The sequence below is a fragment of the Lissotriton helveticus genome, chromosome 7 (assembly GCF_964261635.1).
Source record: "Lissotriton helveticus chromosome 7, aLisHel1.1, whole genome shotgun sequence".
NCBI classification, from domain to species: domain Eukaryota; kingdom Metazoa; phylum Chordata; class Amphibia; order Caudata; family Salamandridae; genus Lissotriton; species Lissotriton helveticus.
Window position 1 is genome coordinate 1,957,722,284 of NC_136068.1, and position 23,024 is coordinate 1,957,745,307.

General features: G+C 51.3%; 1 protein-coding gene across 1 annotated transcript in view; it reads left to right on the top strand.

The window, feature by feature from the left end:
• The first annotated feature begins 5,398 nt into the window (after positions 1 to 5,398).
• Positions 5,399 to 23,024, top strand: part of LOC144770983 (uncharacterized) — a 335,407-nt gene continuing 317,781 nt past the window's right edge. The window contains exon 1 of the mRNA XM_078655850.1: positions 5,399 to 5,501. The gene's annotated coding sequence lies outside the window, so the exon portion shown is untranslated. The remainder of the gene's footprint in view (positions 5,502 to 23,024) is intronic.

A 23,024-nucleotide genomic window follows, 5' to 3' on the forward strand; every position in this document is an offset into this window, starting at 1 on the left:
ATGTTTGTACTTGAAGGTGGAGCTGTTGGAGAAGATGGGCTGAGCAGCCAGGAGGCTGCTCCTGGTGGGGCTTATATTAAGACTTACATTGGAAATTACGAAGCTGTAACTTGAAGAATAAACTACAACTACAAGAGTTGTGTCTACCAGACTTCATTGATTTCTACACAGTTCCTCTATAAAAGTATCATTTTCTTCTCGGGCAACATATAATTTCTTGGAATTCAGTCGAAATCTCCTATCTGCATGTTTAATTCCTATCTCCTACATCTCTCTATCATGTGCTACAGCTTTCTGAGTCAATGTTTGCTTCCTTCCCTTCTGGGCCTCTTTTTCACCTTTCATATGCCTCTGTTTAGCCTCCTTTAGCCATGTTCTGAGGGAATCAAAAATCGACTGCCTACTCCGTTTCGCAAACAATTATTTGTTCATCAAAGGTGCCAATCAACTGCCACTGTAACTCGGCATTGTCCTTCGTATACTTGTGCCATAAAGTACTAAACATAATAGGGCCAATGCAATGTTTTACATACATTTCAAAATTTGGAGTGCCTTCCAGAGGTGCTGGCTGACTTTCTTCCAGTTGAGCATCAGAAGAACAACAACAGGAAACCCAAAATGTCCTACAACCGGGCGTTTTGAAAAATATACCAAATTTGTTATGTTGCCCGGCAAAGTTTTCACACAAACGTTGTGCCAAAAGAGGTCTTCAAAACCGCATTAAATCCAAAGGCGGTCCTCAAACTGCACCAAATCCAAAGGTGGTCCTCAAAATCACACCAAATCCAAAATCGGTCCTCAAACCGCTCCAAATCCAAACCAAAATGGTACCATATTCACAAAGAACTAAAACAAACTCACCTGCTGCACACAGGTCAAACTAATTTATTTTCCACTGCCGACTCTTCAGACCAAACGGCCAGATCGAAGGGTTTTGCTGATCAGGACTCCAGTCGGGATGATCACTGGGCGAGGCACCGCCTGGTTAGACAGATGGAGCAGCTACGAGTTCAGGACTCTCTCATGCAGGGATCCCTGGTCTGACCTGATGTGGCCCGACCTCCTCACCCGTTCACGGGCAGGGATGGGTCACCTGATGAGGTTCCTGTTCGGGCAGCAACTGAAGGAAGTGTCCCGAGAAGGGTCTCCCGGGTCACTTGCGACCACCTCTCAGCCTTCCATACAAATGAAGAGTCGGTCAGACAGTAGAGAATACAAACTAGGTAAGCTTTATTCAGGATACACATGAGTGGAGTCAGGTCGGACCAGCCTCCTTGGATTGCTTCAGAGGGACTGACTTCAGCAAGCATGTAGATACAATAAGTACAGATCAAAACCAGTAAAGACTGGCCCTTTCTGGAAATTTCTAGTTGGTAGCTGGTGAACAAAGGAGATACAGAAGGATGAGTTTAGATCCTGAGACCGGGTACATGCTATCTCAGCGCCGAGGTCACTCTGCTTGAACCCGCCGCTCTAAGGGTGGGAGCAAGACTATCTAGTTGGAAAGGTATGTACAGGCTTTCCTGTTTTCAGTTTCTATTTTTGGTAAATCCTGGTGGGGTTTTTTCAGTGTTTTCAATGCTGTTAAAAAAACAGTGGTTTTCAGTGGTTAAACATTTTCGCGTCATTTAAAACAACAGAAACCGTGTTTTTCCAGTGTTTATAGAATGTTTGCTTTTATTATTGCTTCCTTTATGCACTGATAGTGCATGTGAATAAATAGTTTGTGTACAGGGTAAGTGAGGTCCAAATACATTTATATAAATAAAACTTATTGTAGTACACCATGCAATGCTTCTTTAGTGAGTCTTTGCTCATGCACGCTCGTTCTTTCCCTGCCATGTAAATGTTTGTCTGTGAAAAGGCCCTCTCCAGATGGGCAAGGCTAAAACAGCCAGTAAACAATTTGCTAACTCTCTCCACTGACATGGCTTTACATGACAACACTGGTGCACCTGAAGATTGCGATCCTCTGGGACAGGTTCTGTAACATATGCGTTGAACTGGGCGCATGTGCCCTCAAAGTGATTGAAGCGGTCAAAAATGAAGAAGTACTTTTCAAAGTCCGTAGAAATGTCCCCTTTACAGACGGGATCTAGAACTTCTACAAAGTACCCCAGTGAGGATTCATTGGCTTCAAATGCCGAGATTGGCGACGGGGCATTTCTATGCGTCATTGCAGCCATTTCTCATGCTCTGTAAAATAAAATGTACTGAATTACTCAACATTTCTTTGCTTACCAAGTGGCAAGAATTCTAACATGGAACATGTTGCAGTACCAAAGTCACTAAAAGCGTCACCCAGCCTACTCTCAAGGAGATGTTTCACATCTACACCGATAATGCCAAACACTTGGTAGATTTTTTATTGAGTCCACAACATCAATCATGTTTCCTGTAAGAATCTAAGAATGCGGGAGAGTGAACTTTTTTTCACTTCACTATCAATAAGCAACCAAAGATCCTCACATTTCTTGCCTTTGGCATCATCACTAAGCAAACATTTTGTAAACGGTTGTCACATGGACAATATAGTATTCACGGCCTCTAGGACTTAAAACCACCAGGTAAATGACACCGTTGGAATGACTTTCTTTGATGCCACACAAAGCACAAAATGAGAAATATTGGTGTTTTAGTTTCCATGCGTAACAAAACAGTGCACCAGAATGGACTACTAGGTCCATGGCATTCTTCATTAACGCTGAAGATTTTAAAGATGCTTTCAGCATTCCATCCAGCAAGTGGCAGGATCTCTGACAGGGACGCACTTCAGCTCAGGTATAGATTTTGACAGGTGATCGCACAACCTTTTCATATATGTAGCTGAATTACTGCAATTACAAACAATATCCCTCCAATCTTTGTTGAGCTTGGTAAGAACTTTAAGACAGTTAAGAAAATAATTACTAAGACCTAAAACATGCTTCTAAACTCTGAATCTTTAGAACAAAGACCACAAAACTGAAAAAAGCAAAACAAAGAAGAAACAATATTTTAGTGACACCCTTAAACAACAAAACTCAAGCAGAATGCTAGCCCAGTCTTTCTTGCTGCTGCCTTGTATAACAGTTACCTTGTATTAGCCCCTTCAGGAAGAAATAAAAATGTCTCTTTCACTCACCTTTTCCTTTCTTTGAACGGCATTTAGTTTGTGGTTGTGAAGGTGTTTTTTCAGTGTTTATCTGTTTACACTGGTAAGGGCTCTTTTCCTTCCGGTGGGGTTTTATCAGTTATTATAGGTTTAAACCTAAACCAGGGTAGTCCAGGTATGTACTAACAAAGACAGTGTATTCATTAGTACAGGGACGCTCAACCTTGGAGAAACGAAAAACGATTGCAGCTGCTTTCAGCTGGGACAGAGAGTGAGAGAGGCAGAAGATAGTTTCAATCATGACTCAAAATGGTGGCTGGAAATAAAATGGTGCCACAAATGCTAACTTAAGACATACACTGCATGGATAACTCAGTTAAAACATGTTTATTCCAACACAGGTGAGTAGCTGCGCTTAACAAGTACTGATTGATTTATTGACACCACAAAGACAACTGCTACTGAAGTATAACATTCAGTGTCGCACGTGCGTTGTAAGTAAATACCGTTCTTTATCAAAGAAAGGGCATTAACTGAACATTAAAGCGCCCCCTGCATTGGGAGGTAGTTGAGTGCTGACTCACACCTCCTGGGTTCTTTGCCTCCTGATTCTGCTGGGGGGGTGCCACCCGACCCCTGGGCAAGCCTTGGGCGGCTGGACTCTGCTCCCCTGGGGGGCAGGTGCTGGGGGTGTCCTTGGCACTCAGTGTCGGGTCCAGGGGTGGAGAGAAGCCCCAGGGCAGTAGTGGTTGGCACTGCCCCAGGGATGGCTGAATGCCCTGGCACTACTGAAGAAACCTGCTCTCCCCCACCCTCCCTTCGGTCTGTGCCTCCTGCTCCGAGTGCAAAGACTACCCCCCGCCCCACGAGCTTTCACCAGCTCCAGCGGCGTCACGTGGTCAAACTGCAGCATTCTGGGACTTGTAGTGCTCTCACCAGAGGCGAGAAACGATCAGTAGAAGCGGGCACGGGGAACCCCAGGCCTGGGAGGAGTCCCCCATGCCTCTCTCATTGCCCCCCCCCCTGCTTCCGGCTGTTAGTGGCCCTCCGTCCATGACTGCTCACCCACACGTAGCCTTTCCCCCCCCACACGTTTTGTATGTTGACTTAAGTTTTTGAGTGAATTTCACCAGGACATGGCCCCTTCAGGGCTCTCGGTGCAAACTCTTCTGCTGAGAGGCTAGGACTGGATAAAGGGTCACACATGGGGGGGCCCGAAGCCCCACAACCCCTGCAGTGACGTCAAAGGTGAGGCCGTCGGGTATTTGGAGTGAGGGGTGGGATGGGCGGTGAACTCTACACACTTTAAGTTACTTTAGAAACATTTCACAGACATGAGTGAGCTGCCGACGACCACACGTGTCCCATCGAGGGCAGAGCCGGGATTTCAATCGCCTTTTCCGAGTTGCAAAGTGAGGCCCCCCCCCACTGTGCAGAGCCTCTCCCAGGCCCGGGCCACGCTGCATGCTGGTCCTTGTGGTCCTGGGCTGGAGAGGGCACCGGTTGGACTCTGCGTCCGTCCTTGGTTCGGCGTCTGTGTGTCTGTCCCTCCCCGTCTGCCCCGTCAGGGCTCCCCCCCCCTGCAGTGTCTGCAGCTTCCTGCCCTGCCCAGGAGCAGAGGGTGTGTCGGCGGCTTCACCTGGGACACGTGAGGCAGGAAATACCTGAGCTGAGGAGGACGGGCCGGACGAGGAGGGTGAGGGCCCCGGAGCATCGGAGCACAGGAGCCAGAGGGCCACACCGGGGACCGGGAGGACACACGAGGGGCCCCTGCAGGCCCCCAGGAGCCACAGAGACACCAGAACCGAGGGGTGACCCAGGGCCACCGGGAGAGGGGACCCTCTGACCCCCCAGAGCCGAGGAGGAGAGGCCCAGGGAGGAGGGTGAGGGCCCCGGAGCATCGGACACACAGGGCCACACCGGGGACAGGAAGGGGCCCCCTGCAGGCCCCCAGGAGCCACAGAGACACCAGAACCGAGGGGGACCCAGGGCCACCGGGACAGGGGCCCCAGGAGCAGCTGGGCGCACAGGCATAGCGCCTACAAGGAGGAGGCGGCGCTAGAGGCCTCGAGGCACCTCCAGTCCAGACGGGCCGGTGCCCCAGGAGAGCTGCCTCGGCCCCCAGCAGCCGAGGAGCAGCTGGGCTCACTGGCATAGCGCCCACCTGACCACCAGGAGGAGGAGGCGCTAGAGGCGCCTGAACCCCAGAGAGCAGCCTCGGCCCCCAGACCCAAGGGCAGCTGAGCGGACGGAAGGGGGGGCACAGGAGGCCTCGGGGCATGGGGGCCCCCTCCCCCCGCGGGCACACCTGAGCACCGCCCCCAAGGACCCAGGCCATGGGCCCCCAGCGAACACGGGGGGGCCCCAAGAGGAGCTGGACCTCCGGGGAGATGTGACCCCCGAGCAGGTAGGACCAGGGGGGGGGGGGGGGGGCGACTGTCTCAAAAGTACCGGTCTCTTGCCCCCACCTAGCCTTCCCTCTCTTTCCACTCCTCCTGCCTGTCTCCCTCCGTCTCTCTGTCCCTCTCTTCCCCTCCCTTGTCTGCCTCTCACCTCTGACCCTCTCCTGTCTGTCTCTTCGCTCTCCCTGCCAGGCCTGTCATCTCAAGGGTGTCTCGGGCCCTGTGCCCGGTTCTGCACTCTGTTTATGTTTTGATTTTATAAAGTGCTTTGAGTCGCCTCTTGGCACTACAAGGCGCCAGGGTCAGGGTGTGAACTGGCCCAGGGCGGTGCAGGACCGCGCCCCTTTGTTGAGATTGCCCAGTGGGTCTGGCCAGACAGCGGGCCCTCGAGAGACCTATTGTTTCAGGTTTGTGAAACCCAAAGGGGGCTTTGGCTCCACCCAGAGAAGTAACACTGTATCCTATTGGCTGCTCGGCGTATCAATCCGCCTTCCAGGAAGTGCTTCCTTCAGAATGCGCAGGGGAACTATTTCACATATGAAAAGTGCCCTCATCGCGTGTTCCTTCTCCTGTTTGTGTCCTGTTCAGAGGTCAGTCCTTTGACCCCAGCGCGGTCAGTTAGACGGTCAGCCTTTACTGTCGCCGCGGCGCTCGTGCACGCGCTGTGCACGCAGGGTCTACTTGTGGTGGGCGGTAAAGTCCTTCACATGGTGATGGGCATGGGTGGTGTATCCCTGCCCTGAGTGCCCCATTCGTTCTGATGTCTGGATTGTTGGTGTCATGGGTGAACACGCATCATGCGTGTGCACCATGACATGGGTCTGTCTCGCGGAGTGCGCTCGTGGTCGGCCAGGAGGGGCGTCCATTGCGCTACCCTCGTAGTGTTGAGCCGCACGAGCGCGGTGGCGGTAGCGTACCGTGTGGTGATCAGTACGAGTGAACGTGCCCTTGTCACATGTGTCACTGGAGTGAGGCCACAGGCTCACTCACTTATAGTTCCGCTGCTGTGTGCTTAACTCACCCTTGGCCTACATCAAGTTAGTGAGGAGTGCTGCGCAGTGCGTGTGGGTTATACGTGTGCTGGTTGCATACATACCTGTGAACGCGTGCATATGCTATATAATACATTGAGTCTTTGCATACCTGTGAACAGTACAGTACAGTATGGGAAGGGTGCAGTGCGGTGGGGCGTGCGTATACTATATACATACATTGAGTCTTTGCATACCTGTGAACGGTACGGGAAGGTGCAGTGCGTATATGCTATATGCCTACAGTGAGTCTATGCATACCTTTGAACCGCACCGTATGGGGATGGTGCAGTGCTGTGCAGTGCGTGCATGCTATATACATCCACTGAGTCTATGAACGGTACAGCACGGGAAGGGTGCAGTGCCGTGCAGCGTGTGTATGTTATATCAATCAATCAGTGAAATTGTAAAGCGCACAACTTACCCGTGAGGGTCCCAAGGCGCTTGGGGGGGGGAGGGTGCCGCTACTGCTCGAAGAGCTAGGTCTTGAGGAGCCTTCTGAAGGTGAGCAGGTCTTGGGTCTGTCGCAGATGGGTGGGGAGCGAGTTCCAGGTCTTGGCGGCGAGGAAGGAGAAGGATCTGCCGCTGGAGGATGTATGTTGGATGCGGGGGACAGCAGCGAGGGCGAGGCTGGTGGAGCAGAGATGGCGGGTGGGGGTGTAGAAGTTGAGTCTGTCGTTCAGGTAGGCTGGTCCGGTGTTGTGGAGTGCCTTCTATGCGTGGGTGAGGAGCTTGAAGGTGATCCTCTTGTTGATGGGGAGCCAATGTAGGTCTCTCAGGTGGGAGGTGATGTGGCTGTGGCAGGGGACGTTGAGGATCAGTCGGGCGGAGGCGTTTTGGGTGCGTTGTAGTCGTTGCAGGTGCTTGACCGCGATTCCAGCGTAGAGTGTGTTGCCGTAGTCCAGCCTGCTGCTGACGAGGGCTTGGGTCACCGTTCTTCTGGTATCGATCGGGATCCACTTGTAGATCCTGCGAAGCATGCAGAGGGTGTTGTAGCAAGAGGAGGAGATGGCGTTGACCTGTTTTGACATGGAGAGTGAGGAGTCGAGGATGAATCCTAGATCGCGTGGTCCGTGGGTGTCGGTGCTGTTCCCAGTGTGGTCGGCCACCAGGAGTCGTCCCTCGCAGAGGGTTTGGGGCCGAGCATGAGGTCCTCCGTCTTGTCCGAGTTCAGCTTCAGGCGGCTGCTCCTCATCCAGTCGGCGACGGCCTTCATTCCCTCGTGGAGGTTGGTCTTGGCGGTGTGTGGGTCCTTCGTGAGGGAGAGGATGAGCTGGGTGAAGTCGGCGTAAGAGATGATGTTCAGGTTGTGCTGGGGGGGCCACTCATGCAAGGGAGGCCATGTAGACGTTGAACAGGGTCGGCCTGAGGGAGTAGGCCTGGGGTACGCCGCAGATGTTGTCGGTGGCTTCGGATCGGAAGGGTGGGAGGCGGACTCGCTGGGTTCTGCCGGAGAGGAACGACATGCTCAGTCCAGGACCTTCTTCTGGATTCTGGCTTCTTGGAGGCGTGTTCTTAGTGTGTGGGACAGACCGTGTCGAAGGCTGCCGACAGGTCCAGGAGGATGACGGCTGAAGTTTCGCCGTCGTCCAGTTGGTGCCTGATTTTGTCTGTGGCGGCGAGGAGGGCTGTCTCGGTGCTGTGGTTCCGTCTGAATCTGGACTGGGATGGTTCTATGGTGTTGTTTTCCTCAAGGTGGCGGGTCAGCTGTTGGTTGGCGATTTTCTCGATGACTTTCGCTGGGAAGGGGAGAAGGGAGATGGGCCGGAAGTTCTTGAGCTCGTTGGGGTCCGCCATGGGCTTCTTGAGGACGGCGTTGATTTCGGGGTGCTTCCAGCTTTCCGGGAATGTTGCTGTGTCGAAGGAGATGTTGATGACCTTCCGCGATGGCTGCGCCCGCTTTGTTGAAAATGTGGTGTGGGCAGGGGTCTGACGGTGATCCTGAGTGGATGGAGTTCATGACCTTGTGTGTCTCGTCGTCGTTTACGTGGGTCCAGGAGGTCAGCTGAGTGGTGTAGGTGATGTTCGGGGTGGGGTCTGTAGCGCTCGGGGTGGATGGGGTGTTGAAGCTGTCGTGAATGTCGGCGATCTTGCGATGGAAGAAGGTTGCCCAGTGAGTCGCTCAGATCTTGCGAGGGATCGGTACGTCGTTGGTGTTGGCACTAGGGTTGGAGAGTTCCTTCACTATATGCATACATTGAGTCTATGCATACCTGTGACCGGTACAGTACCGGAAGGGTGCAGTACCGTGCAGCGTGTGTGTGCTATATGCATACTCGGGGTGGGTGTGTGCATGTGAATGGTACAGTATGGGAAACGGTGCAGTGTTGTGCAGAGCTTATATAAAACCACTTTCACTTGGTGTCAAGGGAGAATATACCTCCTTGTCACGTATGCCTTCACTCTGCATGCAATTACAAAGCGATTGTTACAACGTTGTAACAACGCATACCATTACCCCGCTGGTTGCGGAGTGTCAGGAGGTACCGGTAGACATCAGGCGGGGCGTCTCGGACTGCCGTCTCCCAGCCTTCCTTGACCAGGCTGAGGGGGCCTCGGACCGGGTGTCCGTACAAGAGTTCAAACGGACTGAACCCCAAGGACTTCTGGGGTACCTCTCGGTAGGCGAACAGGAGGCAGGGCAGCAGGACATCCCACTTGCGCCGGAGTGGCTCTTCTAGGCCCTTGATCATTCCCTTCAGTGTTCTGTTAAATCGTTCTACTAGTCCATTGCCTTGGGGATGATACGGGGTGGTGAACTTATAGGCGACTCCGCACTGTTGCCATAGGGACCGCAAATGCTTCGAGATAAAGTTGGAGCCCCGATCACTCACGACCTCTCGGGGGGAAGCAGACTCGGGAGAAGATTCTCATGAGGGCTCGGCCCACCACGGGGGCTGTGATGGTTCGGAGGGGGATGGCTTCGGGATAGCGGGTCGCATGGTCCACCAGGACGAGGATGAAGCGGTGCCCCTGCGAGGTGCGAGGGTCCAGGGGCCCTACAATGTCTATTCCTACTCGCTCGAAGGGGGTGGTGACCACGGGAAAAGGTTGGAGTGGGGCCTTCACCTTCCCCCCGCTCTTTCCGCTGGCTTGACAGGTAGGGCAGGTCCTGCAGTGGTTATGCACATTGTTCTGCATTTTCGGCCAGTAGAAATGGGTCACCAGGCGGCTGTAAGTTTTGTCCTGCCCCAGGTGCCCGGCGAGGGGCACATCGTGTGCTAAGTTTAGGAGGAAGTCTCTGAATCGGAGGGGCACGACCAGCACCCGGCTGGCCCCTAGTTCGGCAATCTTCTGCTCACTGTAGAGAAGGTCGTTGTCCCAATAGACCCAGTGGGACCCCGCGGGGTCTCCCGCGGCCTGTGTAGCGGCTTGCTGTCGAACCCCCTCAAGGGAGGGGCAGGTTTTCTGCTCCTGCCGGAACTGTTCGCGAGTGGGACCCCCTTCTTGGCGCCATTTAGCGAGTTCAGGGAGGTGTTGGAGCTCTGGGAGATTTTCTTGCTCGGGCTCTTGGGAGCCGTGTTCAAGGTCAGGGTCCTCGGGGATGACGGGTGGCGGCGGTGCGGGCCACTCCGGCTCTTCGGTCGGAGCTTCCCCCGCTGGGGTGGAGGCTCGGGCGGACATGGAACGGGTGGTCGCGCAGACCCATTCGGGAAGGCCTAGCATCCCTAGGTGCTCTCTTCTTTCGACGCCCGCCCATGGGGAACTTTCTAGGTAGTTCCCAAGGAGGCAGTCCACGGGGGCATCGTTGCGGACAGTCACTTTTAACATGCCCGACACTCCCCCCCCCCCCCCCCCCCCCACACTCGAAGGGGATGCGGGCCATCTGGCACAAAGTCTCTGAGTTGTCTGCGGACCGGACTGGGCACAGGACGTTAGGAAGGATCTGTTCGGGGGTCACCAAATGGCAGCGGACGTCTGTCACGCTGGCTCCGGTGTCACGGAGGGCTTCGGTGCGGTGACCATTGATGGTGACCCACTGGCGGTATTTCTGGGTGTTGCCGAGGATCGGGCCTCGGGGGATCAGATCGTGAGTCCCCAGGCAGGCTAAGGTCATGGCGGCGGGCTCCCACTCGGCCTGCTCGGGCCGTTGTCCTCTTCCTCACTTCCTTCTTCACCCAGGGCCGCGGCCATTATCTGGCGGGCTGGAGGACCGGTGGTGCCGGGTCGCTGGTTCATCGGGCAGAGGGGGTCATTCGCGTAATGACCCTGTTGCTGGCATCTGTGGCACGTAACATTCGGGCGGGGCCCGGGTTTGGCTGGTGGGCCCCCTCTCTGGCCCAAGGGTGGCGACGTGGAGGCAGGGGATGACCCCTGGGGGGCGTCCCGTCCCCGGCTCTGGCCTACCCTGCTGCCTCGGGGTCGGTGGTTTCCCGGTGATCCCCGGCCGGAGTCTTCCGTCGGACCCCGAGCGACTCGGGTGCTCGCCCATCTATCCGCCTCGACAGCGAGTTTTCGTGGCTCAGTCAGTTTGCTGTCGAGGAGGTGTTGCCGGAGTTCGACGAAGCAGTTATTGGATAGATGTTCCCACAGAATGAGGTCGACCAGCTGCTGGTAGGTGGTGACCTGACAGCCCCGAGTCCACCCCTCGAAGGCTCTGCTGTAATAGTTCACGTACTCCACCCACGTGGTACCGGGGATTTTTTTGCAGTCTCGGAATCGCTGCCGGTGCATCTCTGGGGTGAGTCCGTAGCGAGTGAGGAGGGCGGTCTTCATGTGCTCGTACGAGGTCATCTCGGTATCAGGGAGCTCCAGCAGGGCGTCTCTCCCTTCGTTGATAAACTTCCCCCACAGGCCGGCGCCCCAGTCCTTGAGGGGTACTCGATGGGCGGTCATGGCGACCTCGTAGGCTTTGAACCACTGTTGGATGTCGTCGTTCTTATAGTACTCTTTGACGACATCCTTGGGTATATGTACCTTTGTGTCCACCGGGGGAGGTGAGGCCTTCCCCCCGGAGAGGCCAGTCTCGTTGGCCTTGGCTTTAAATTCCATTTCTTTGAGGACGCGCTGGTGCTCGAGCATGAGTTTTTTCTCCTCGAGATCTCTCTGTCTTCGCTTTTCTTCCAGGTCTCCTTCTAGCCGTAGCTGCTCGAGGGCTAACTTCCTTTCTGCCAGTTGGATCTCTCCTTCTGGTCTGAGTCGAGCGAGCTCCAACTCGTGGAGCCGGTTCTTCTCTCATTCTCGGGCATCTTCGTGGGAGAGGCCCGTGACTGGGTTCGCGGGTCTCCCTCCCACTGGGTTCGTCGCAGCCTCCGGGCCTCCGTTCGGGCCCGGGTTATCTTCCCTCGGGGGTGGCGCCTCGCCGGCGTCCACCCAGGCCTGCAGGGCCGATTTAAAGTCTTCTTTGGTGCTTAAGCCAGTGGTAGCGATGCCTAGGTCTTTGCAGAATTGCTTTAGCGCCTTGTGACTGTAGTCTTCCATTCTCTCTTTCTGGAATTCTGTGCTCATGGTCGCAGTGGGTTTTTCTTAGTAGTGAGCGAACTACTCTCTGTACGATCTACGTGGGCTCGGATCCCAGCGCTTGCCACCAATGTTAGAAAGGCGACCCCGGGGGAGGCAGAAGATGTCTGACTGACTACCCCTAGGTCCACCTCTCAGTCGAGAAGTAGCCGAGCGTTTACCGAGAGGCCTCCTGAATGAGGGTCCTCTCCTAGGATCGTACAGCAGAGTAATCACAACACTACAGATGGACACCACACAAGAGGTCAAGGTCTTAAGCTTTTATAGATAATAAAAGGTTGCGGGTTCTTGGCAGTATGTACAAGCAGATCACGGGATCTATAAAGTCTCGAAAAAGGGGGTAAGGTAGCGGGACAGTCTTACTCTGGGTGGAGGAAGGGATACCCTACGCTGGGCTCTCAATCCTCGAGCTGGGGGGTTCCGAGAGGTCGAGCCGCGGCAGCGCCAGCAGGCTTGCAGGATGGTTCAGTGAGGTAGGCCGCGGCAGCGCCAGCAGGCTCGTAGATGTCTCAGCAAGGGGGGGGGCCGCGGCAGCGCCAGCAGGCTCTCAGATGTTTCAGCACGGTAGGCCGCGGCAGCGCCAGCAGGCTCTCGGGTGGTTCAGCAAGGTAGGCCGCGGCAGTGCCAGCAGGCTCTCAGATGGTTCAACAAGGTAGGCCGCGGCAGCGCCAGCAGGCTCTCGGAAGGTTCAGCAAGGTAGGCCGCGGCAGCGCCAGCAGGCTCTCGGAGGTTTCAGCAAGGTAGGCTGCGGCAGCGCCAGCAGGCTCTCAGAAGGTCGCCGGGTTACGGGGAGGATGAGTTCGTCTGGTGTCGGCCGTGACAGCGTCAGCAGGGCTTCCAGTCCAGGATACAACTGAAGACCTAATCCAGGGCTGGCCCAGATATAGGTCTGGAGGTCTTTGAAGTCCGGACCCTCGCGCCTGGGGGTCAGAGGGGCCGGGATGAAGGTGTCCAGACACCCAGCAGGGGGGTGGAACCAGCGCCCAGGGAGGCCGGAGGGCGATCGATACCAGGCGTCCGGGGACGGCTGGAGGGCCATCGAAACTCCTCTTCCTCCGGGATCTGTCGAGTGGCCACTCGACCACCTGGGTGGATCTTGGTGCCTCGCTGTCGGGACTTCGCTGGGGCCTGGGCTGGGGCCGAGGCCACGTGGTTGTGACGTGGTAGGCCCAAGATGGAGTCGGGCACGGCCTCGTGCTTAGGTCGTGATGGGCCTACGCTGGGGTCAGGCCTGCGGTGGAGGACCGGGGTGGTAACCGGCCCTGTGGTGTTGGGGCGTGCAGGATCGGGCCGAAGGGGCTGCCCGAGGTCTGGTGGAGGGCGGATATCGTCCTGGGCCCGCCATGCGGGAGGGGTAGGACCACGCCATGTGGCCGGGTCCAGCAGTGGGTGCCTGTGAATGATATAGTACGGGAAGGGTGCAGTACCGTGCAGTGTGTGTGTGCTATATGCATACTCGGGGTGGGTGTGTGCCTGTGAATGGTACAGTATGGGAAACGGTGCAGTGTTGTGCAGAGCTTATATAAAACCACTTTCACTTGGTGTCAAGGGAGAATATACCTCCTTGTCACGCATGCCTTCACTCTGCATGCAATTACAAAGCGATTGTTACAACGTTGTAACAACGCATACCATTACCCCGCAAGTCGGAACAACGACTTGCGGAGGGTGTGCTGGATGTTGGAATAGTATAATTTACTATTCCAATTCCAGTCTGTGCGGACAGTAAGGACGGTGCTGGATTTTAAATCCAAAACCTTCGCCCCCCCCCTCCGCAAGTCGTCGTTTCGACTTGCGGGGTAATGGTATGCGTTGTTACAATGCGGTCATTGTAACGACTGCGTTGTAATTGCATGCTGGGTGATGGCTTAATTGTGAGGGCTGTTTCCCACCAAGGGATGTACTTTGGGTGGTCCGAAGTGATCTTGGGGTTCCCCGCTCTCTTCTGAATATGTTAAAGAGGTTACATGGAGAGAAATAACCCCAAATTAGATATGGTAAGCGTGGGGAACTCGCTGCGCCAATCCCAGTCAACGGAGGTGTCGGATGAGGCTGTGTGCTCGCCCCTACCCTGTTCTGCTTCTACATCAATGCATTGGTTGAGGTATTCAATGGGATGAAAGGCATAGACGCCCGAAGCTAGCGCACAGAAAGGTGCCGGCAATGATGTTTGCCGATGACACTCTTCTGCTTTGTAAGTCTCCGATGGATATCCAGCGGATCGTTGATGGCTTTGGAATCTTTTGTAGAAGCGGGGGCTGGAGATCAATATACAGAAGACCAAGTACTTGGTCTTCACTCCGGTTCGTTCATTCCGTCCCAATCCGTATATGAACGGCATTCATCTGGAGAGGAACCGGTTTTCATTATTTAGGTTGAGGTAACGGGTTTTTAGGAACCCGTTGGTGCCAGGGGATAACACCCGAAGACCTCTGAGTTCTCCCTTGTTCCGGACCACAGAAACACGGAGTCTTCTAGTCACAGTCAGAGATCAAGTTTTATTAGTAGCTACCAAGTAACAGGTGTCCTAGAAGCACGACAGCACGGGTCATGTGTTCTCAGGAGACTGTTCGTTTTTACAGAACCAGCCTTCTCCTTATATACAAAAATAATAGCTGCAAGCAAGAATTCTTGAGTTTATGATATGGCTATACACATATTTCTACAATAATACAAAAGAGCGAAGTCATGTAGGCAAGCCCATATTTTAGACGTCCAATTTGTGATAGATTACCCGGCCAGGCCCGGAACTCCCATCAGATATCGACGAAACCCCAATAAAGAAAGGCACCTCCTAGTCATAAAACCGGCCATAAACAGGGTGCGTGGACAGGTGTGTGTGTGTAGAAAACATGATCTGGATGTAGTGAATGGTTTGTGGCATGTTATGCATCGATGCTATCGTATTCGGCCACTGGGCGAGGAGCTGCCCAAACAGGTTTGGCTGGAGGCAATGGAGTCAGTTGGGACAGGTCAGGGGGAAGTCAAGGAAAGGAGGACGTGTCTTTTTAGATCAGACTCGGCCTTACTTAATTGACTTATCATGAGGGCAAGACACGAGACGGATGCCGTTTACAAAATGGAGTCCAAGGGGTCGGAACGAAAACGATGGAGTAAGGGTGTTGGCATCCCTCAATCATGACGCAAATGCATAGGGAATGAGGTACTGGGTTTTTAAGAACCGGTACAGAACCGGTATCCCAGCGGTGCCAGGGGATCAACACACGAGGGACCTCGGGTTCTCCTGAGTCAGACCTACAGAAACTTCAGAGTCTTCCAGGTGAAGTCAAAGATTCGTTTATTGGCTGCAACCAAGGTGACAGGGTCCTAGAAGTACGATACAAGTATATTCAGGAGACTGCACACTTTCACAAAGTCGGGCTTCTCTTCTTATACCTAATATTCAGCCTTGAGCAATACATTCCTTGGATTCGTGGTATTTCATTTATGGTTACTGTTTACAAAAGAAAAGCAGAGTCATGATGACATGTACATATTTCACGTCGTGCTGCTCATAACAAATCATCCGGCAAGGCTCAACATTTCATCAGATATCGCTGGACCCCTAATAAAAACGGTCACCTTCCCATCATAAAGCAAGTGAAGGAAGGAGCGGAGAAAGATGTGAGCGAGATACGGCAGGTGTGCGTGCTGAAATGGTTTTATGGCTGGTTGGGCTTAGATGCTATCTTGCCCGGCCACTGGGAGGGAACTGACCTAACGAGCTCGGCCTGGGGCAATGGTTCTAACTTGTACTGGGGTCAGAGAGAAGTCGATTAAGGAGTATGTGTCCTTGTGGAATCAAATTCAACTGGATTAAGGCCTATGTAGAGGGCAACATGCAGCTAAGGGTTTAGAGGTAAATGACGATTTCGAGGTGAAATCGTCACTCGAATATGCCGAAAATACATGTACTTGATGTACTCGTCATTCTCGGTCTTTTGATACCAAATTCGTCCTATTTCGACGAAGTTTTTATTCTCGAGTCCAATACTATAATATGAATCCAGATTTTTCAGAACCACAGACCCTCCTTTTGCCCTTACATAGGCAATTAATCTATCCTCATGTCAATCTGAGTCCAGATCTATATTCCTAAAGTCATTGAGATGTTGCTGCAACATCATTCTAGTGCTGAGCTCATGTCTTGACACAGGCTTCCTTACACATGATGTAGCACAGAGGCCACATATTGCAGGAGCACACTGTATGCATAGACAGAACAGGAAAAGAATGGCTAAGACCATCCCAATGACCATCAGAATTCTCCATCCCCAGGCAGATATCAGTCCCCAGAACCATCCCATTAATGACCAATCTCCTTTATCCACATGAATATATTCGGAAATCTTATGTAGTTTGGAGATGGCCCCGTACACTGTTGGAGCATATTTGGAATAAAAATGCAACAACTGGACTGGATCAATTTGCATACTCCACCCCGGTCCGCAAGTATTACATCCAAAGCGACCCGGTTCTGAAGGGTCATCAGTCGATCCGACTGGAGCTCAGCAGTCAGGTTACTAAGGGCACCAGCAGTTTCAATCACGGTGGATTCAACTACCCTTGTCAATTGCCTTATGTTTCTGCTGTTAACCATGGCTCCCCAGAACGGCAGAACACCCATTGCAAAGTCACCAAATTCTTGACCTGCAGTGTCTTCTTTACTCAAAACACCTCGAACTACCCTTGTCCGATGGTAATCCGCCGCTGCTGTGTAGGTGGGAGGTAACAGGAATGAAACAAAACATGAGCCCGAGAAGTCAGGGGGCAACCATGTATAGGCTCTATCATGGCAGATAAAATAAGTACCCTTTGCGGCTAAAAAGGCAGGGGAAGTCTGAGATCCAAAAACATACGTTTCTGTACAGACACTCTTCCCTAGCTGAGCTCTGGGATTCTTACCAATACCTTGCAGACACAGGTGACCTTGATGGGGTACGATCCAGATTGGGGACGATCTCTTGGTTTGCTGTTTCTCACTTACTGTAGTGCCATATCCGGTCACATTCCAACCTACATATGCAAGTATCTCATCATCCGGGGTATCTTCGTAAGAAGTTACTACCTTGATCATGTCAACTATACCCTTGACTAGGGCGCTAGTCTTGAGGTTGTCTTTTACCGAACGTAGGGGTTGGATTTCTCGTGCATATATGAACATTGTCCTATATGCCCATACTGACCCATTGCGACTAAATGGTAGGACCAAATAGGGGATACCTCTATCCGTGGTGTGGGGCATGAGACCACACACCCAACAGTTGGTTGTGTTCATCACAAGTTGGTGTTGGTGTAATAGCTGAACGAAGGAGTTATTAATGAACTCTAATCTCCTATTTGATTCGTGGTCAGGCAAAGAGTGGAAAGAATGAGAGGAAACAGTAGGGGGAGGTATGGGTGAGGTAGTGGGCGTGAATGTCACATGAAAAGAGAATAAAACATAGCTTATCAAAAAGACCATTACGCTAAATAGCATAAAAATACACATTATTATAAAAATTTTCTTTCTCATTGTTTTCAAAAGTCTCTGCTTAAAGTTCATTTGTTTGGCAGTTCTCTCCACATCAGGAAACTCCATTCTCTCTAAGGTGCTGCCCGCGGCGGTAGGTTGTTTCTGCTAAAGGATGCTTCCGTCAGTCTAGGGTGACTCCCTTGAACCAACTGGAACCAGCGACCTATTGTCGTCAGCTGCACCCAAAAGTCTTTAATCAACCGCGACCCTAGCAGCGGAACCCGGATGGCGGTTCGAAAAAACCCAAAAATAAGCAAGTTACCTAGATGGGAGAATCTGCACTTTCAAAAATAGGATTTTTTGGAAAAAAACTTATTTTTTTATTAGTCCACAGGTTTTTCTCTCGGATCATAAAATAAATCACTTTTACTTTAGTCTGTTTTTCTCGGTCGTAAATTGTAGCGTCTTTTCCCGGGTACTGTCTGGTCCGGAAATAGTAGCTCAGGTTCCACAGAGTTCAATTGTTCTGATGGCGGCGTAGTTTCTTGAAAAATTTTCCCACTTTCACAATCACGTTTAGCTTCTTTTACGCGTTCATCAGTTGTGCGCTTTGAGTCAGTGCCTCCTGTTCGGACCCATTGGTCATGTGGCAGAGGGAAAGGTATTTTCTTACAATGGATCCCGTGGACCCAATTGGCCTTCCCCTCCACTCTAACAGTCGACCTTGTAGACAGGAGGACGAGGTGTGGCCCGGTCCATCTGGGCTGGTCGTTTCTTGTCCTCTGGAAATTCCTGACCAGCACCCAGGAACCGGGGTCAATGGAGTGACCCGGTGTCTCAGAGACCGGAGGCAAGGTGTTGTGGACCTGTTGATATAAAATACGCAATTTAGCCGTCAATTCATACAAATAGTCAAGCAAAATGGGGTGTTGCAGCTCGCTAAACTTCGTGGGCCTAGGCACTCCCCATATGTTGGCTGGCCGACCAAAGATTATTTCATAGGGGCTGAGTTTCATTCGCGAATGCACAGTCATTCTGGTGGATAGGAGTGCTAAGGGTAGAGCGTCAGGCCATTTAAGACCTGTGCTCGCTTGGATTTTGGCCAATTTAAGTTTAAGCGTGCCATTGTAACATTCCACTAATCCAGCTGATTGGGGGTGATTTGCAGCGTGGAACTTCTGCCTAATGCCTAGCCCTTCACACACTCTTTTCATCACGCAACCCACAAATTCACTTCCGTTGTCTGACCAGACCATTCTAGGCATTCCGAACCTGGGGAAGAACTCTTTCACAAGGGCTTTCGCTGTGGACAAGGCAGTATTGTCCCTTAGGGGATAGGCTTCTACCCATCTTGAGAAGGCACAAACAACCACGAGCACATATTTTAAGTTGTTGCACCTCTCCATGTGTATGAAATCTAGCTGCAAAACCTCGAACGGATACGTAGGAGGTGCAAAATGACCAGCTGGAGTTGGGGTTCCCCTACCAGGATTGTGCTTCAGACATACCATGCAATTCTTGACAACATTCTCTGCACACTTGGGAATCCCTGAATTCTTCCACACTGGGGCCAACAACTCGCAAATCCCTTTCGCGCCGATATGGGCCATCCCATGAGCCATTGTAACCACTGCAGGCACATATGCATCGGGTAACAACCATCTCTGTTGCTTTGCCGATTCAATCCAACAACCATTTGCATCCATTCTCCCTGTACTTTCTCTCCACATGCTCAACTCTTTCTCCGTGGCCTCAGCTTGGATGGACTTCACACTTTCTATCGTGTCTTCACATATTCCAACATCACCAGTCCATCTTTCTGGGCTCGCAACATACATTCGGCTCATCATATTCTTTGCAGTTTCCTTAGCAGTTTCATCAGCAAATGCATTTCCACGACCAACATCATCAATCACTTTCTTGTGTGCACTACATTTTACAACTGCTATTTTCAGGGGCAACGTCAGGGATTCAAGAAGCTCATTCACCAACTGACCGTGCTGAATCCTAGCTCCATGCGAAGTCAGGAATCCACGTTCTCTCCACAATCGACCAAAACTATGAGCCACTCCAAAAGCATACTGACTGTCGGTATAGACAGTCACTTTCATTCCTTTTGATAACGCACATGCTCTCATTAACGCCACGAGTTCGGCGGCTTGAGCCGAACCATGTGGTATTCGCGCAGTTTCAACGATTGTGTGCAGAGTTGTGACAGCATACGCTGTAGTCACGTTACCATTTGGGAGTTTAAAGCATGAACCATCCACCCATAATGTACCATCACATTCAGCGAGTGGAATATCGAGTAGATCAACTCTCCCTTTTGTCTCTTCCTCTGTTCTGAGGAAACAATCGTGCTGTTCTGAAGCATCCGATTCCTCAGTAATTGGTAACAATGTGGCTATGTTCAGAGTACTGCACCTTTTGATGTGCACATGGCTCGCTAGTAGCGTCAATTCATAACTGGACAGTCGAGCACTAGTTAAGTGCTGTGTCTTGGTCCTATTTAACAATGTGTCTACTGCATGCGGGACCATCACGATTAGTGTATTATTCATTACTAGACCTGCAGACTGTCGAATAGAAACAGCTGCTGCTGCTGTGGCCCTTAGACAACTTGGCAATGCTCGTGCTACCGGATCTAAAGTTGACGAAAAATAGGCGCATGGCCGCTGTCTATCTCCGTATAACTGAGTCAGCACAGACAATGCACAGCCCTCCTTCTCGTGGACATATAATGTGAAAGGTTTACTGTAGTTGGGGTTACCTAACACAGGGGCCGAACATAATGCTGTGCGTAATTCGAGAAAACTTTTCTGACACTCATCGGACCAAGGAATGGGATTGGGTGTATTTGTACACGTTAGTGCCAATAAGGGTTTGGCTAATAACGAAAAATTTGGAATCCACTGTCTACAGTACGATGTAATGCCCAAGAAAGCGCGTACTTCTCTCTGCGTTCTTGGCACATTCAATTTAGCTATTGCCTGAATTCTTTCTGGGGTCAGTTTCCTTCCCTCCTTCGATAAGAGATGACCTAAGTAGGTCACTTCTTGTCGGCAATATTGAAGCTTGGAAAGTGACACCTTGTGATGCAGATCACATAGATTACGCAGTAATGTCAACGTGGCCATTTTACAAATTTTCTCAGTATCCGCAGCGATGAGCAAATCGTCCACGTACTGTACGAGAGTGGCACCTTTGGGCAAAACCATTGTGTCAAGCTGACTTTTCAGAGCTTGACTGTATATTGAGGGGCTTTCACAGTAGCCTTGAGGAGCGCGTTTAAAGCGGAAGCTGCGACCACCTAAACTAAAGGAAAAAATATCCCTGCTTTCCTCAGCAATCGGGATACTGAAGAAAGTATTCTTCAGGTCAATCACCGAAAACCAGGAGGCAGAGGCTGGAATCATAGTCAATAATGTTGTAATGTCGGGGACAACTGGGAATTGTGGCACCACTATCTTATTTACTTCTCTAAGATCAATCACGAATCTATACACAGGTGGCTGAGAAGGGTCAGTTCGTTTTAAAACAGGCAGAACAGGACTATTGCAAACATTGCCTCGTGTTTCTTCAATTACGTCTTTTTCAATCAACTCGTAAACAATCGCTAGCAAAGCTTTTTCGCCCTCATTGGATATTCTGTATTGGGGAATTCGTGGCATTTTGACATTCGACTTCAATGTTACAACATATGGTGGAATTTCTAAAAGACCTACATCATTCGGACCAGCAGCCCAAAGAATATCCGGAAGGAGTGCCAATTCTGCTGGAAGCGTATTTCTCGACAAATACATGGGAGAAACCACTTTCTTACCTAAAGTCAGTTGTACTCCTGAGGGAGAACAGTACAAAGTCGCATACAATCTTTTTAGCAAATCTAATCCTAGCAAATTTTCACCACAACCTGTTGTCAAAATAAGGGGTGCTTCGAATTCACAAGGACCAACAGAAAGAGATAAAGGGTCAGAAATCGGATTTCTAACCGGGGCGCCAGAAAAACCTACGGAAACGTTCATTTCGCCAGACAAAGGTGCGCCAGGGAGTTTAGAGTGCATAATAGAACTCTTTGTAGCACCAGTATCCAACAGAAAAGGTTCTGACACACCCGATGTAATCACCTCAACGTAAGGTCCATTCTGATCTACTGGAACTGAAACAACTCCCTCTCCTTGTCTAAGGCTGTCCTAGCAATCATTATTCTCCCACTGCTCATTTTCTGTGTAATACTCATCGACGTAGTATTGAGCTGTCCTGTCAGATACGTTATTTTGCTGGTCAAACCTGTTCATAGAGTTTTGTGGTGGAAGGGGACGTGCGTCCTGAGGGGTGTTTCCACGCCCTCTACCTCTAGGCGCTTGCTGACTACCACGACCTCTTACGCCAGAAAATTCATTTGTACGTTGCGGCAGGGCAGGACAGTCATATTTGTAATGACCCTCTTGTTTGCAGTATAAACACTGGTTGGGACCTACGCGGTTTTGATTGTAATCGAATCTCTGCAAGTTCCTCTGAGGCTGCTGAAAAGTGTTCTGGTAGTGATTCGGACCATTATTATTTTTATTACCACCACCACGTGGCGGATAGGCTTGCTGTAGCAAAACCTTCGTTTTGAGTTCTCTAGTTTTCTTCTCTACTTTATCCTTCTCATCCTTGTCTCTATTCTCATAGTACTGTGCGGTAGCTAATATCTGGGCTGAAGATGAGACTGCCCAAGAACTTTCCGAATCTTTTAATTTCCTACACAAATCTGGAAGCAGATTGTGGACAAATTTATCGACAAACAATCTCTGGCCACCTTCTGTGGTCATATCTTGACCGCTGTGGTCAATGAATGTTTCTTCAAATCTGGTGAAGAAATCTGAAACAGTTTCTTCTTTCTTTTGCTTGCATGCAGATAACTTATCCCAATTTACGCGTATTGCAGGCATTATCGTTTTCATGTAATCTACTATTCTACCAGGTAGTTCCGCTATCAGAGGCTCAGGCTTGGCACCACCAACTTGTCGTGCATCTGCAGCAGTAATATTAGCCCATGTGTCACCTAATTCCTGGTCATGATCTACATGACGAATTTTTCCCCATAAAGGCTGTGGAACAACGTTCCCGAATAACATATCGATATCGGCCAAATTCATTATACATGATCCAGCAGTTTGCGACAATTCTTTATAGTACCCTGCAGGATTTTTACGCGGATCTGGTAGTGTTTGTTTGAGTGCTAAAACTTCAGCTCGCTTCCATGGAACATGTACCCATACGTGGTGAAAGTGGGGCAGGACAGGTGGGACAGCTGTCGCGTCACCCTCTCTCCACTGTGGGGGAACTTCTCTCATAGGGTATTGTCGTGCCTTTTTCCTACTAGATGCACTAGATTCCGATGGTGACCCAGAACTACTTCCCTTGCTTCGATATGATAATAGCATTCCAACTGCTTCTTCCACATCGGGACCTACAATCATACCCAGACTAAACTTAAACCTTATACGACACATCTCTTGTGGGAGGCAATCCTGATCATTATCTTCTAAATCCTCGCAAAGAAAAACACACATCTGTTCGAACACATATCTCTG